Here is an 18997-nt window from a genome sequence, read left to right as displayed (position 1 = left end):
GACATATTGCAAAAATTGAAAATTCTCATGAGCGCGGACCTGTAAGATTTTTCCTATTTTCTAGGGATTTGGTTTAGATGATTTTTTCACTATTTATTGTAGAATAACAGGGTTATGATGTATTCCTGATGTATTTTTGGCTGAATTTCTACCATTTTAACATTAAATTAAGACAAATTTGACATATTGCAAAAATTGAAAATTCTCATGAGCGCGGACCTGTAAGATTTTGCCTATTTACTAGGGATTTGGTTTAGATGCTTTTTTCACTATTTATTGTAGAATAACAGGGTTATGATGTATTCCTGATGTATTTTTGGCTTAATTTCTACCATTTTAACATTAAATTAAGACAAATTTGACATATTGCAAAAATTGAAAATTCTCATGAGCGCGGACCTGTAAGATTTTTCCTATTTTCTAGGGATTTGGTTTAGATGCTTTTTTCACTATTTATTGTAGAATAACAGGGTTATGATGTATTCCTGATGTATTTTTGGCTGAATTTCTACCATTTTAACATTAAATTAAGACAAATTTGATATATTGCAAAAATTGAAAATTCTCATGAGCGCGGACCTGTAAGATTTTTCCTATTTTCTAGGGATTTGGTTTAGATGCTTTTTTCACTATTTATTGTAGAATAACAGGGTTATGATGTATTCCTGATGTATTTTTGGCTGAATTTCTACCATTTTAACATTAAATTAAGACAAATTTGACATATTGCAAAAATTGAAAATTCTCATGAGCGCGGACCTGTAAGATTTTGCCTATTTTCTAGGGATTTGGTTTAGATGCTTTTTTCACTATTTATTGTAGAATAACAGGGTTATGATGTATTCCTGATGTATTTTTGGCTGAATGTCTACCATTTTAACATTAAATTAAGACAAATTTGACATATTGCAAAAATTGAAAATTCTCATGAGCGCGGACCTGTAAGATTTTTCCTATTTTCTAGGGATTTGGTTTAGATGATTTTTTCACTATTTATTGTAGAATAACAGGGTTATGATGTATTCCTGATGTATTTTTGGCTGAATTTCTACCATTTTAACATTAAATTAAGACAAATTTGACATATTGCAAAAATTGAAAATTCTCATGAGCGCGGACCTGTAAGATTTTGCCTATTTTCTAGGAATTTGGTTTAGATGCTTTTTTCACTATTTATTGTAGAATAACAGGGTTATGATGTATTCCTGATGTATTTTTGGCTGAATTTCTACCATTTTAACATTAAATCAGGAAAAATTTGACATATTGCAAAAATTGAAAATTCTCATGAGCGCGGACCTGTAAGATTTTGCCTATTGTCTAGGGATTTGGTTTAGATGCTTTTTTCACTATTTATTGTAGAATAACAGGGTCATGATGTATTCCTGATGTATTTTTGGCTGAATTTCTACCATTTTAACATTAAATTAAGACAAATTTGACATATTGCAAAAATTGAAAATTCTCATGAGCGCGGACCTGTAAGATTTTTCCTATTTTCTAGGGATTTGGTTTAGATGCTTTTTTCACTATTTATTGTAGAATAACAGGGTTATGATGTATTCCTGATGTATTTTTGGCTGAATTTCTACCATTTTAACATTAAATTAAGACAAATTTGACATATTGCAAAAATTGAAAATTCTCATGAGCGCGGACCTGTAAGATTTTGCCTATTTTCTATGGATTTGGTTTAGATGCTTTTTTCACTATTTATTGTAGAATAACAGGGTTATGATGTATTCCTGAAGTATTTTTGGCTGAATTTCTTCCATTTTAACATTAAATTAAGACAAATTTGACATATTGCAAAAATTGAAAATTCTCATGAGCGCGGACCTGTAAGATTTTGCCTATTTTCTAGGGATTTGGTTTAGATGCTTTTTTCACTATTTATTGTAGAATAACAGGGTTATGATGTATTCCTGATGTATTTTTGGCTGAATTTCTACCATTTTAACATTAAATTAAGACAAATTTGACATATTGCAAAAATTGAAAATTCTCATGAGCGCGGACCTGTAAGATTTTTCCTATTTTCTAGGGATTTGGTTTAGATGCTTTTTTCACTATTTATTGTAGAATAACAGGGTTATGATGTATTCCTGATGTATTTTTGGCTGAATTTCTACCATTTTAACATTAAATTAAGACAAATTTGACATATTGCAAAAATTGAAAATTCTCATGAGCGCGGACCTGTAAGATTTTGCCTATTTTCTAGGGATTTGGTTTAGATGCTTTTTTCACTATTTATTGTAGAATAACAGGGTTATGATGTATTCCTGATGTATTTTTGGCTGAATTTCTACCATTTTAACATTAAATTAAGACAAATTTGACATATTGCAAAAATTGAAAATTCTCATGAGCGCGGACCTGTAAGATTTTTCCTATTTTCTAGGGATTTGGTTTAGATGCGTTTTTCACTATTTATTGTAGAATAACAGGGTTATGATGTATTCCTGATGTATTTTTGGCTGAATTTCTACCATTTTAACATTAAATTAAGACAAATTTGACATATTGCAAAAATTGAAAATTCTCATGAGCGCGGACCTGTAAGATTTTGCCTATTTTCTAGGGATTTGGTTTAGATGCTTTTTTCACTATTTATTGTAGAATAACAGGGGTATGATGTATTCCTGATGTATTTTTGGCTGAATTTCTACCATTTTAACATTAAATTAAGACAAATTTGACATATTGCAAAAATTGAAAATTCTCATGAGCGCGGACCTGTAAGATTTTTCCTATTTTCTAGGGATTTGGTTCAGATGATTTTTTCACTATTTATTGTAGAATAACAGGGTTATGATGTATTCCTGATGTATTTTTGGCTGAATTTCTACCATTTTAACATTAAATTAAGACAAATTTGACATATTGCAAAAATTGAAAATTCTCATGAGCGCGGACCTGTAAGATTTTTCCTATTTTCTAGGGATTTGGTTTAGATGCTATTTTCAGTATTGTTTGTAGAATAACAGCGTTATGATGTATTCCTGATGTATTTTTGGCTGAATTTCTACCATTTTAACATTAAATTAAGACAAATTTAACATATTGCAAAAATTGAAAATTCTCATGAGCGCGGACCTGTAAGAGTTTGCCTATTTTCTAGGGATTTGGTTTAGATGCTATTTTTAATATTTATTGTAGAATAACAGGGTTATGATGTATTCCTGATGTATTTTTGGCTGAATTTCTACCATTTTAACATTAAATTAAGACAAATTTGACATATTGCAAAAATTGAAAATTCTCATGAGCGCGGACCTGTAAGATTTTTCCTATTTTCTAGGGATTTGGTTTAGATTCATTTTTCACTATTTATTGTAGAATAACAGGGTTATGACGTATTCCTGATGTATTTTTGGCTGAATTTCTACCATTTTAACATTAAATTAAGACAACTTTGACATATTGCAAAAATTGAAAATTCTCATGAGCGCAGACCTGTTAGATGTTTCCTATTTTCTGGGGATTTGGTTTAGATGCTTTTTTCACTATTTATTGTAGAATAACAGGGTTATGATGTATTCCTGATGTATTTTTGGCTGAATTTCTACCATTTTAACATTAAATTAAGACAAATTTAACATATTGCAAAAATTGAAAAATCTCATGAGCGCGGACCTGTAAGAGTTTGCCTATTTTCTAGGGATTTGGTTTAGATGCTATTTTTACTATTTATTGTAGAATAACAGGGTTATGATGTATTCCTGATGTATTTTTGGCTGAATTTCTACCATTTTAACATTAAATTAAGACAAATTTGACATATTGCAAAAATTGAAAATTCTCATGAGCGCGGACCTTTAAGATTTTTCCTATTTTCTAGGGATTTGGTTTAGATGCTTTTTTCACTATTTATTGTAGAATAACAGGGTTATGATGTATTCCTGATGTATTTTTGGCTGAATTTCTACCATTTTAACATTAGATTAAGACAAATTTGACATATTGCAAAAATTGAAAATTCTCATGAGCGCGGACCTGTAAGATTTTTCCTATTTTCTAGGGATTTGGTTTAGAGGATTTTTTCACTATTTATTGTAGAATAACAGGGTTATGATGTATTCCTGATGTATTTTTGGCTGAATTTCTACCATTTTAACATTAGATTAAGACAAATTTGACATATTGCAAAAATTGAAAATTCTCATGAGCGCGGACCTGTAAGATTTTGCCTATTTTCTAGGGATTTGGTTTAGATGCTTTTTTCACTATTTATTGTAGAATAACAGGGTTATGATGTATTCCTGATGTATTTTTGACTGAATTTCTACCATTTTAACATTAAATTAAGACAAATTTGACATATTGCAAAAATTGAAAATTCTCATGAGCGCGGACCTGTAAGATTTTGCCTATTTTCTAGGGATTTGGTTTAGATGCTTTTTTCACTATTTATTGTAGAATAACAGGGTTATGATGTATTCCTGATGTATTTTTGGCTGAATTTCTACCATTTTAACATTAAATTAAGACAAATTTGACATATTGCAAAAATTGAAAATTCTCATGAGCGCAGACCTGTAAGATTTTTCCTATTTTCTAGGGATTTGGTTTAGATGATTTTTTCACTATTTATTGTAGAATAACAGGGTTATGATGTATTCCTGATGTATTTTTGGCTGAATTTCTACCATTTTAACATTAAATTAAGACAAATTTGACATATTGCAAAAATTGAAAATTCTCATGAGCGCGGACCTGTAAGATTTTGCCTATTGTCTAGGGATTTGGTTTAGATGCTTTTTTCACTATTTATTGTAGAATAACAGGGTTATGATGTATTCCTGATGTATTTTTGGCTGAATTTCTTCCATTTTAACATTAAATTAAGACAAATTTGACATATTGCAAAAATTGAAAATTCTCATGAGCGCGGACCTGTAAGATTTTGCCTATTTTCTAGGGATTTGGTTTAGATGATTTTTTCACTATTTATTGTAGAATAACAGGGTTATGATGTATTCCTGATGTATTTTTGACTGAATTTCTACCATTTTAACATTAAATTAAGACAAATTTGACATATTGCAAAAATTGAAAATTCTCATGAGCGCGGACCTGTAAGATTTTGCCTATTTTCTAGGGATTTGGTTTAGATGCTTTTTTCACTATTTATTGTAGAATAACAGGGTTATGATGTATTCCTGATGTATTTTTGGCTGAATTTCTACCATTTTAACATTAAATTAAGACAAATTTGACATATTGCAAAAATTGAAAATACTCATGAGCGCGGACCTGTAAGATTTTTCCTATTTTCTAGGGATTTGGTTTAGATGATTTTTTCACTATTTATTGTAGAATAACAGGGTTATGATGTATTCCTGATGTATTTTTGGCTGAATTTCTACCATTTTAACATTAAATTAAGACAAATTTGACATATTGCAAAAATTGAAAATTCTCATGAGCGCGGACCTGTACGAGTTTGCCTATTGTCTAGGGATTTGGTTTAGATTATTTTTTCACTATTTATTGTAGAATAACAGGGTTATGATGTATTCCTGATGTATTTTTGGCTGAATTTCTACCATTTTAACATTAAATTAAGACAAATTTGACATATTGCAAAAATTGAAAATTCTCATGAGCGCGGACCTGTAAGATTTTGCCTATTTTCTAGGGATTTGGTTTAGATGATTTTTTCACTATTTATTGTAGAATAACAGGGTTATGATGTATTCCTGATGTATTTTTGGCTGAATTTCTACCATTTTAACATTAAATTAAGACAAATTTGACATATTGCAAAAATTGAAAATTCTCATGAGCGCAGACCTGTAAGATTTTTCCTATTTTCTAGGGATTTGGTTTAGATGATTTTTTCACTATTTATTGTAGAATAACAGGGTTATGATGTATTCCTGATGTATTTTTGGCTGAATTTCTACCATTTTAACATTAAATTAAGACAAATTTGACATATTGCAAAAATTGAAAATTCTCATGAGCGCGGACCTGTAAGATTTTGCCTATTGTCTAGGGATTTGGTTTAGATGCTTTTTTCACTATTTATTGTAGAATAACAGGGTTATGATGTATTCCTGATGTATTTTTGGCTGAATTTCTTCCATTTTAACATTAAATTAAGACAAATTTGACATATTGCAAAAATTGAAAATTCTCATGAGCGCGGACCTGTAAGATTTTGCCTATTTTCTAGGGATTTGGTTTAGATGATTTTTTCACTATTTATTGTAGAATAACAGGGTTATGATGTATTCCTGATGTATTTTTGACTGAATTTCTACCATTTTAACATTAAATTAAGACAAATTTGACATATTGCAAAAATTGAAAATTCTCATGAGCGCGGACCTGTAAGATTTTGCCTATTTTCTAGGGATTTGGTTTAGATGCTTTTTTCACTATTTATTGTAGAACAACAGGGTTATGATGTATTCCTGATGTATTTTTGGCTGAATTTCTACCATTTTAACATTAAATTAAGACAAATTTGACATATTGCAAAAATTGAAAATACTCATGAGCGCGGACCTGTAAGATTTTTCCTATTTTCTAGGGATTTGGTTTAGATGATTTTTTCACTATTTATTGTAGAATAACAGGGTTATGATGTATTCCTGATGTATTTTTGGCTGAATTTCTACCATTTTAACATTAAATTAAGACAAATTTGACATATTGCAAAAATTGAAAATTCTCATGAGCGCGGACCTGTACGAGTTTGCCTATTGTCTATGGATTTGGTTTAGATTATTTTTTCACTATTTATTGTAGAATAACAGGGTTATGATGTATTCCTGATGTATTTTTGGCTGAATTTCTACCATTTTAACATTAAATTAAGACAAATTTGACATATTGCAAAAATTGAAAATTCTCATGAGCGCGGACCTGTAAGATTTTGCCTATTTTCTAGGGATTTGGTTTAGATGATTTTTTCACTATTTATTGTAGAATAACAGGGTTATGATGTATTCCTGATGTATTTTTGGCTGAATTTCTACCATTTTAACATTAAATTAAGACAAATTTGACATATTGCAAAAATTGAAAATTCTCATGAGCGCGGACCTGTAAGATTTTGCCTATTTTCTAGGGATTTGGTTTAGATGCTTTTTTCACTATTTATTGTAGAATAACAGGGTTATGATGTATTCCTGATGTATTTTTGGCTGAATTTCTACCATTTTAACATTAAATTAAGACAAATTTGACATATTGCAAAAATTGAAAATTCTCATGAGCGTGGACCTGTAAGATTTTTCCTATTTTCTAGGGATTTGGTTTAGATGCGTTTTTCACTATTTATTGTAGAATAACAGGGTTATGACATATTCCTGATGTATTTTTGGCTGAATTTCTACCATTTTAACATTAAATTAAGACAAATTTGACATATTGCAAAAATTGAAAATTCTCATGAGCGCGGACCTGTAAGATTTTTCCTTTTTTCTAGGGATTTGGTTTAGAGGATTTTTTCACTATTTATTGTAGAATAACAGGGTTATGATGTATTCCTGATGTATTTTTGGCTGAATTTCTACCATTTTAACATTAGATTAAGACAAATTTGACATATTGCAAAAATTGAAAATTCTCATGAGCGCGGACCTGTAAGATTTTGCCTATTTTCTAGGGATTTGGTTTAGATGCTTTTTTCACTATTTATTGTAGAATAACAGGGTTATGATGTATTCCTGATGTATTTTTGGCTGAATTTCTACCATTTTAACATTATATTAAGACAAATTTGACATATTGCAAAAATTGAAAATTCTCATGAGCGTGGACCTGTAAGATTTTTCCTATTTTCTAGGGATTTGGTTTAGATGCGTTTTTCACTATTTATTGTAGAATAACAGGGTTATGACATATTCCTGATGTATTTTTGGCTGAATTTCTACCATTTTAACATTAGATTAAGACAAATTTGACATATTGCAAAAATTGAAAATTCTCATGAGCGCGGACCTGTAAGATTTTGCCTATTTTCTAGGGATTTGGTTTAGATGCTTTTTTCACTATTTATTGTAGAATACCAGGGTTATGATGTATTCCTGATGTATTTTTGGCTGAATTTCTACCATTTTAACATTATATTAAGACAAATTTGACATATTGCAAAAATTGAAAATTCTCATGAGCGCGGACCTGTAAGATTTTTCCTATTTTCTAGGGATTTGGTTTAGATGCTTTTTTCACTATTTATTGTAGAATAACAGGGTTATGATGTATTCCTGATGTATTTTTGGCTGAATTTCTACCATTTTAACATTAAATTAAGACAAATTTGACATATTGCAAAAATTGAAAATTCTCATGAGCGCGGACCTGTAAGATTTTTCCTATTTTCTAGGGATTTGGTTTAGATGCTTTTTTAACTATTTATTGTAGAATAACAGGGTTATGATGTATTCCTGATGTATTTTTGGCTGAATTTCTACCATTTTAACATTAAATTAAGACAAATTTGACATATTGCAAAAATTGAAAATTCTCATGAGCGCGGACCTGTAAGATTTTGCCTATTGTCTAGGGATTTGGTTTAGATGCTATTTTGACTATTTATTGTAGAATAACAGGGTTATGATGTATTCCTGATGTATTTTTGGCTGAATTTCTACCATTTAAACATTAAATTAAGACAAATTTGACATATTGCAAAAATTGAAAATTCTCATGAGCTCGGACCTGTAAGATTTTTCCTATTTTCTAGAGATTTGGTTTACATGCTTTTTTCACTATTTATTGTAGAATAACAGGGTTATGATGTATTCCTGATGTATTTTTGGCTGAATTTCTACCATTTTAACATTAAATTAAGACAAATTTGACATATTGCAAAAATTGAAAATTCTCATGAGCGCGGACCTGTAAGATTTTGCCTATTTTCTAGGGATTTGGTTTAGATGATTTTTTCACTATTTATTGTAGAATAACAGGGTTATGATGTATTCCTGATGTATTTTTGGCTGAATTTCTACCATTTTAACATTAAATTAAGACAAATTTGACATATTGCAAAAATTGAAAATTCTCATGAGCGCGGACCTGTAAGATTTTTCCTATTTTCTAGGGATTTGGTTTAGATGCTTTTTTCACTATTTATTGTAGAATAACAGGGTTATGATGTATTCCTGATGTATTTTTGGCTGAATTTCTACCATTTTAACATTAAATTAAGACAAATTTGACATATTGCAAAAATTGAAAATTCTCATGAGCGCGGACCTGTAAGATTTTTCCTATTTTCTAGGGATTTGGTTTAGATGCTTTTTTCACTATTTATTGTAGAATAACAGGGTTATGATGTATTCCTGATGTATTTTTGGCTGAATTTCTACCATTTTAACATTAAATTAAGACAAATTTGACATATTGCAAAAATTGAAAATTCTCATGAGCGCGGACCTGTAAGATTTTGCCTATTGTCTAGGGATTTGGTTTAGATGCTTTTTTCACTATTTATTGTAGAATAACAGGGTTATGATGTATTCCTGATGTATTTTTGGCTGAATTTCTACCATTTTAACATTAAATTAAGACAAATTTGACATATTGCAAAAATTGAAAATTCTCATGAGCGCGGACCTGTAAGATTTTGCCTATTTTCTAGGGATTTGGTTTAGATGCTTTTTTCACTATTTATTGTAGAATAACAGGGTTATGATGTATTCCTGATGTATTTTTGGCTGAATTTCTTCCATTTTAACATTAAATTAAGACAAATTTGACATATTGCAAAAATTGAAAATTCTCATGAGCGCGGACCTGTAAGATTTTTCCTATTTTCTAGAGATTTGGTTTAGATGCTTTTTTCACTATTTATTGTAGAATAACAGGGTTATGATGTATTCCTGATGTATTTTTGGCTGAATTTCTACCATTTTAACATTAAATTAAGACAAATTTGACATATTGCAAAAATTGAAAATTCTCATGAGCGCGGACCTGTAAGATTTTGCCTATTTTCTAGGGATTTGGTTTAGATGATTTTTTCACTATTTATTGTAGAATAACAGGGTTATGATGTATTCCTGATGTATTTTTGGCTGAATTTCTACCATTTTAACATTAAATTGAGACAAATTTGACATATTGCAAAAATTGAAAATTCTCATGAGCGCGGACCTGTAAGATTTTTCCTATTTTCTAGGGATTTGGTTTAGATGCTTTTTTCACTATTTATTGTAGAATAACAGGGTTATGATGTATTCCTGATGTATTTTTGGCTGAATTTCTTCCATTTTAACATTAAATTAAGACAAATTTGACATATTGCAAAAATTGAAAATTCTCATGAGCGCGGACCTGTAAGATTTTTCCTATTTTCTAGGGATTTGGTTTAGATGCTATTTTGACTATTTATTGTAGAATAACAGGGTTATGATGTATTCCTGATGTATTTTTGGCTGAATTTCTTCCATTTTAACATTAAATTAAGACAAATTTGACATATTGCAAAAATTGAAAATTCTCATGAGCGCGGACCTGTAAGATTTTTCCTATTTTCTAGGGATTTGGTTTAGATGCTTTTTTCACTATTTATTGTAGAATAACAGGGTTATGATGTATTCCTGATGCATTTTTGGCTGAATTTCTTCCATTTTAACATTAAATTAAGACAAATTTGACATATTGCAAAAATTGAAAATTCTCATGAGCGCGGACCTGTAAGATTTTGCCTATTTTCTAGGGATTTGGTTTAGATGCTATTTTGACTATTTATTGTAGAATAACAGGGTTATGATGTATTCCTGATGTATTTTTGGCTGAATTTCTTCCATTTTAACATTAAATTAAGACAAATTTGACATATTGCAAAAATTGAAAATTCTCATGAGCGCGGACCTGTAAGATTTTTCCTATTTTCTAGGGATTTGGTTTAGATGCTTTTTTCACTATTTATTGTAGAATAACAGGGTTATGATGTATTCCTGATGTATTTTTGGCTGAATTTCTTCCATTTTAACATTAAATTAAGACAAATTTGACATATTGCAAAAATTGAAAATTCTCATGAGCGCGGACCTGTAAGATTTTTCCTATTTTCTAGGGATTTGGTTTAGATGCTTTTTTCACTATTTATTGTAGAATAACAGGGTTATGATGTATTCCTGATGTATTTTTGGCTGAATTTCTTCCATTTTAACATTAGATTAAGACAAATTTGACATATTGCAAAAATTGAAAATTCTCATGAGCGCGGACCTGTAAGATTTTGCCTATTTTCTAGGGATTTGGTTTAGATGATTTTTTCACTATTTATTGTAGAATAACAGGGTTATGATGTATTCCTGATGTATTTTTGGCTGAATATCTACCATTTTAACATTAAATTAAGACAAATTTGACATATTGCAAAAATTGAAAATTCTCATGAGCGCGGACCTGTAAGATTTTTCCTATTTTCTAGGGATTTGGTTTAGATGCTATTTTAACTATTTATTGTAGAATAACAGGGTTATGATGTATTCCTGATGCATTTTTGGCTGAATTTCTTCCATTTTAACATTAAATTAAGACAAATTTGACATATTGCAAAAATTGAAAATTCTCATGAGCGCGGACCTGTAAGATTTTGCCTATTTTCTAGGGATTTGGTTTAGATGCTATTTTGACTATTTATTGTAGAATAACAGGGTTATGATGTATTCCTGATGTATTTTTGGCTTAATTTCTTCCATTTTAACATTAGATTAAGACAAATTTGACATATTGCAAAAATTGAAAATTCTCATGAGCGCGGACCTGTAAGATTTTGCCTATTTTCTAGGGATTTGGTTTAGATGCTATTTTGACTATTTATTGTAGAATAACAGGGTTATGATGTATTCCTGATGTATTTTTGGCTGAATTTCTTCCATTTTAACATTAGATTAAGACAAATTTGACATATTGCAAAAATTGAAAATTCTCATGAGCGCGGACCTGTAAGATTTTGCCTATTTTCTAGGGATTTGGTTTAGATGATTTTTTCACTATTTATTGTAGAATAACAGGGTTATGATGTATTCCTGATGTATTTTTGGCTGAATTTCTTCCTCTTTTAACATTAAATTAAGACAAATTTGACATATTGCAAAAATTGAAAATTCTCATGAGCGCGGACCTGTAAGATTTTTCCTATTTTCCAGGGATTTGGTTTAGATGCTATTTTGACTATTTATTGTAGAATAACAGGGTTATGATGTATTCCTGATGTATTTTTGGCTGAATTTCTACCATTTTAACATTAGATTAAGACAAATTTGACATATTGCAAAAATTGAAAATTCTCATGAGCGCGGACCTGTAAGATTTTTCCTATTTTCTGGGGATTTGGTTTAGATGCTATTTTGACTATTTATTGTAGAATAACAGGGTTATGATGTATTCCTGATGTATTTTTGGCTGAATTTCTTCCATTTTAACATTAAATTAAGACAAATTTGACATATTGCAAAAATTGAAAATTCTCATGAGCGCAGACCTGTAAGATTTTGCCTATTTTCTAGGGATTTGGTTTAGATGCTATTTTGACTATTTATTGTAGAATAACAGGGTTATGATGTATTCCTGATGTATTTTTGGCTGAATTTCTACCATTTTAACATTAAATTAAGACAAATTTGACATATTGCAAAAATTGAAAATTCTCATGAGCGCGGACCTGTAAGATTTTTCCTATTTTCTAGGGATTTGGTTTAGATGATTTTTTCACAATTTATTGTAGAATAACAGGGTTATGATGTATTCCTGATGTATTTTTGGCTGAATTTCTACCATTTTAACATTAAATAAAGACAAATTTGACATATTGCAAAAATTGAAAATTCTCATGAGCGCGGACCTGTAAGATTTTTCCTATTTTCTAGGGATTTGGTTTAGATGCTTTTTTCACTATTTATTGTAGAATAACAGGGTTATGATGTATTTCTGATGTATATTTGGCTGAATTTCTACCATTTTAACATTAAATTAAGACAAATTTGACATATTGCAAAAATTGAAAATTCTCATGAGCGCGGACCTGTAAGATTTTTCCTATTTTCTAGGGATTTGGTTTAGATGATTTTTTCACTATTTATTGTAGAATAACAGGGTTATGATGTATTCCTGATGTATTTTTGGCTGAATTTCTACCATTTTAACATTAAATTAAGACAAATTTGACATATTGCAAAAATTGAAAATTCTCATGAGCGCGGACCTGTAAGATTTTTCCTATTTTCTAGGGATTTGGTTTAGATGCTTTGTTCACTATTTATTGTAGAATAACAGGGTTATGATGTATTCCTGATGTATTTTTGGCTGAATTTCTACCATTTTAACATTAAATTAAGACAAATTTGACATATTGCAAAAATTGAAAATTCTCATGAGCGCGGACCTGTAAGATTTTGCCTATTTTCTAGGGATTTGGTTTAGATGATTTTTTCACTATTTTTTGTAGAATAACAGGGTTATGATGTATTCCTGATGTATTTTTGGCTGAATTTCTACCATTTTAACATTAAATTAAGACAAATTTGACATATTGCAAAAATTGAAAATTCTCATGAGCGCGGACCTGTAAGATTTTTCCTATTTTCTAGGGATTTGGTTTAGATGATTTTTTCACTATTTATTGTAGAATAACAGGGTTATGATGTATTCCTGATGTATTTTTGGCTGAATTTCTACCATTTTAACATTAAATTAAGACAAATTTGACATATTGCAAAAATTGAAAATTCTCAAGAGCGCGGACCTGTAAGATTTTTCCTATTTTCTAGGGATTTGGTTTAGATGATTTTTTCACTATTTATTGTAGAATAACAGGGTTATGATGTATTCCTGATGTATTTTTGGCTGAATTTCTACCATTTTAACATTAAATTAAGACAAATTTGACATATTGCAAAAATTGAAAATTCTCATGAGCGCGGACCTGTAAGATTTTGCCTATTTTCTAGGGATTTGGTTTAGATGCTTTTTTCACTATTTATTGTAGAATAACAGGGTTATGATGTATTCCTGATGTATTTTTGGCTGAATTTCTACCATTTTTACATTAGATTAAGACAAATTTGACATATTGCAAAAATTGAAAATTCTCATGAGCGCGGACCTGTAAGATTTTTCCTATTTTCTAGGGATTTGGTTTAGAGGATTTTTTCACTATTTATTGTAGAATAACAGGGTTATGATGTATTCCTGATGTATTTTTGGCTGAATTTCTACCATTTTAACATTAGATTAAGACAAATTTGACATATTGCAAAAATTGAAAATTCTCATGAGCGCGGACCTGTAAGATTTTTCCTATTTTCTGGGGATTTGGTTTAGATGCTATTTTGACTATTTATTGTAGAATAACAGGGTTATGATGTATTCCTGATGTATTTTTGGCTGAATTTCTTCCATTTTAACATTAAATTAAGACAAATTTGACATATTGCAAAAATTGAAAATTCTCATGAGCGCGGACCTGTAAGATTTTGCCTATTTTCTAGGGATTTGGTTTAGATGCTATTTTGACTATTTATTGTAGAATAACAGGGTTATGATGTATTCCTGATGTATTTTTGGCTGAATTTCTACCATTTTTACATTAAATTAAGACAAATTTGACATATTGCAAAAATTGAAAATTCTCATGAGCGCGGACCTGTAAGATTTTGCCTATTGTCTAGGGATTTGGTTTAGATGATTTTTTCACTATTTATTGTAGAATAACAGGGTTATGATGTATTCCTGATGTATTTTTGGCTGAATTTCTACCATTTTAACATTAAATAAAGACAAATTTAACATATTGCAAAAATTGAAAATTCTCATGAGCGCGGACCTGTAAGATTTTTCCTATTTTCTAGGGATTTGGTTTAGATGCTTTTTTCACTATTTATTGTAGAATAACAGGGTTATGATGTATTCCTGATGTATATTTGGCTGAATTTCTACCATTTTAACATTAAATTAAGACAAATTTGACATATTGCAAAAATTGAAAATTCTCATGAGCGCGGACCTGTAAGATTTTTCCTATTTTCTAGGGATTTGGTTTAGATGCTTTTTTCACTATTTATTGTAGAATAACAGGGTTATGATGTATTCCTGATGTATTTTTTGCTGAATTTCTACCATTTTAACATTAAATTAAGACAAATTTGACATATTGCAAAAATTGAAAATTCTCATGAGCGCGGACCTGTAAGATTTTTCCTATTTTCTAGGGATTTGGTTTAGATGCTTTTTTCACTATTTATTGTAGAATAACAGGGTTATGATGTATTCCTGATGTATTTTTGGCTGAATTTCTACCATTTTAACATTAAATTAAGACAAATTTGACATATTGCAAAAATTGAAAATTCTCATGAGCGCGGACCTGTAAGATTTTGCCTATTTTCTAGGGATTTGGTTTAGATGATTTTTTCACTATTTTTTGTAGAATATCAGGGTTATGATGTATTCCTGATGTATTTTTGGCTGAATTTCTACCATTTTAACATTAAATTAAGACAAATTTGACATATTGCAAAAATTGAAAATTCTCATGAGCGCGGACCTGTAAGATTTTTCCTATTTTCTAGGGATTTGGTTTAGAGGATTTTTTCACTATTTATTGTAGAATAACAGGGTTATGATGTATTCCTGATGTATTTTTGGCTGAATTTCTACCATTTTAACATTAAATTAAGACAAATTTGACATATTGCAAAAATTGAAAATTCTCAAGAGCGCGGACCTGTAAGATTTTTCCTATTTTCTAGGGATTTGGTTTAGATGATTTTTTCACTATTTATTGTAGAATAACAGGGTTATGATGTATTCCTGATGTTTTTTTGGCTGAATTTCTACCATTTTAACATTAAATTAAGACAAATTTGACATATTGCAAAAATTGAAAATTCTCATGAGCGCGGACCTGTAAGATTTTTCCTATTTTCTAGGGATTTGGTTTAGATGATTTTTTCACTATTTATTGTAGAATAACAGGGTTATGATGTATTCCTGATGTATTTTTGGCTGAATTTCTACCATTTTAACATTAAATTAAGACAAATTTGACATATTGCAAAAATTGAAAATTCTCATGAGCGCGGACCTGTAAGATTTTTCCTATTTTCTAGGGATTTGGTTTAGATGCTTTTTTCACTATTTATTGTAGAATAACAGGGTTATGATGTATTCCTGATGTATTTTTGGCTGAATTTCTACCATTTTAACATTAAATTAAGACAAATTTGACATATTGCAAAAATTGAAAATTCTCATGAGCGCGGACCTGTAAGATTTTGCCTATTTTCTAGGGATTTGGTTTAGATGATTTTTTCACTATTTTTTGTAGAATAACAGGGTTATGATGTATTCCTGATGTATTTTTGGCTGAATTTCTACCATTTTAACATTAAATTAAGACAAATTTGACATATTGCAAAAATTGAAAATTCTCATGAGCGCGGACCTGTAAGATTTTTCCTATTTTCTAGGGATTTGGTTTAGATGATTTTTTCACTATTTATTGTAGAATAACAGGGTTATGATGTATTCCTGATGTATTTTTGGCTGAATTTCTACCATTTTAACATTAAATTAAGACAAATTTGACATATTGCAAAAATTGAAAATTCTCAAGAGCGCGGACCTGTAAGATTTTTCCTATTTTCTAGGGATTTGGTTTAGATGATTTTTTCACTATTTATTGTAGAATAACAGGGTTATGATGTATTCCTGATGTATTTTTGGCTGAATTTCTACCATTTTAACATTAAATTAAGACAAATTTGACATATTGCAAAAATTGAAAATTCTCATGAGCGCGGACCTGTAAGATTTTGCCTATTTTCTAGGGATTTGGTTTAGATGCTTTTTTCACTATTTATTGTAGAATAACAGGGTTATGATGTATTCCTGATGTATTTTTGGCTGAATTTCTACCATTTTAACATTAGATTAAGACAAATTTGACATATTGCAAAAATTGAAAATTCTCATGAGCGCGGACCTGTAAGATTTTTCCTATTTTCTAGGGATTTGGTTTAGAGGATTTTTTCACTATTTATTGTAGAATAACAGGGTTATGATGTATTCCTGATGTATTTTTGGCTGAATTTCTACCATTTTAACATTAGATTAAGACAAATTTGACATATTGCAAAAATTGAAAATTCTCATGAGCGCGGACCTGTAAGATTTTTCCTATTTTCTGGGGATTTGGTTTAGATGCTATTTTGACTATTTATTGTAGAATAACAGGGTTATGATGTATTCCTGATGTATTTTTGGCTGAATTTCTTCCATTTTAACATTAAATTAAGACAAATTTGACATATTGCAAAAATTAAAAATTCTCATGAGCGCGGACCTGTAAGATTTTGCCTATTTTCTAGGGATTTGGTTTAGATGCTATTTTGACTATTTATTGTAGAATAACAGGGTTATGATGTATTCCTGATGTATTTTTGGCTGAATTTCTACCATTTTTACATTAAATTAAGACAAATTTGACATATTGCAAAAATTGAAAATTCTCATGAGCGCGGACCTGTAAGATTTTTCCTATTTTCTAGGGATTTGGTTTAGATGATTTTTTCACTATTTATTGTAGAATAACAGGGTTATGATGTATTCCTGATGTATTTTTGGCTGAATTTCTACCATTTTAACATTAAATAAAGACAAATTTAACATATTGCAAAAATTGAAAATTCTCATGAGCGCGGACCTGTAAGATTTTTCCTATTTTCTAGGGATTTGGTTTAGATGCTTTTTTCACTATTTATTGTAGAATAACAGGGTTATGATGTATTCCTGATGTATATTTGGCTGAATTTCTACCATTTTAACATTAAATTAAGACAAATTTGACATATTGCAAAAATTGAAAATTCTCATGAGCGCGGACCTGTAAGATTTTTCCTATTTTCTAGGGATTTGGTTTAGATGCTTTTTTCACTATTTATTGTAGAATAACAGGGTTATGATGTATTCCTGATGTATTTTTTGCTGAATTTCTACCATTTTAACATTAAATTAAGACAAATTTGACATATTGCAAAAATTGAAAATTCTCATGAGCGCGGACCTGTAAGATTTTTCCTATTTTCTAGGGATTTGGTTTAGATGCTTTTTTCACTATTTATTGTAGAATAACAGGGTTATGATGTATTCCTGATGTATTTTTGGCTGAATTTCTACCATTTTAACATTAAATTAAGACAAATTTGACATATTGCAAAAATTGAAAATTCTCATGAGCGCGGACCTGTAAGATTTTTCCTATTTTCTAGGGATTTGGTTTAGAGGATTTTTTCACTATTTATTGTAGAATAACAGGGTTATGATGTATTCCTGATGTATTTTTGGCTGAATTTCTACCATTTTAACATTAAATTAAGACAAATTTGACATATTGCAAAAATTGAAAATTCTCAAGAGCGCGGACCTGTAAGATTTTTCCTATTTTCTAGGGATTTGGTTTAGATGATTTTTTCACTATTTATTGTAGAATAACAGGGTTATGATGTATTCCTGATGTATTTTTGGCTGAATTTCTACCATTTTAACATTAAATTAAGACAAATTTGACATATTGCAAAAATTGAAAATTCTCATGAGCGCGGACCTGTAAGATTTTTCCTATTTTCTAGGGATTTGGTTTAGATGATTTTTTCACTATTTATTGTAGAATAACAGGGTTATGATGTATTCCTGATGTATTTTTGGCTGAATTTCTTCCATTTTAACATTAAATTAAGACAAATTTGACATATTGCAAACATTGAAAATTCTCATGAGCGCGGACCTGTAAGATTTTTCCTATTTTCTAGGGATTTGGTTTAGATGCTATTTTGACTATTTATTGTAGAATAACAGGGTTATGATGTATTCCTGATGTATTTTTGGCTGAATTTCTTCCATTTTAACATTAAATTAAGAAAAATTTGACATATTGCAAAAATTGAAAATTCTCATGAGCGCGGACCTGTAAGATTTTTCCTATTTTCTAGGGATTTGGTTTAGAGGATTTTTTCACTATTTA

The sequence above is a fragment of the Euprymna scolopes genome, chromosome 23, assembly GCF_053919585.1.
Source record: "Euprymna scolopes isolate OS-2025 chromosome 23, ASM5391958v1, whole genome shotgun sequence".
NCBI classification, from domain to species: Eukaryota; Metazoa; Mollusca; class Cephalopoda; order Sepiida; family Sepiolidae; genus Euprymna; species Euprymna scolopes.
This window is presented reverse-complemented; position numbering follows the sequence as displayed.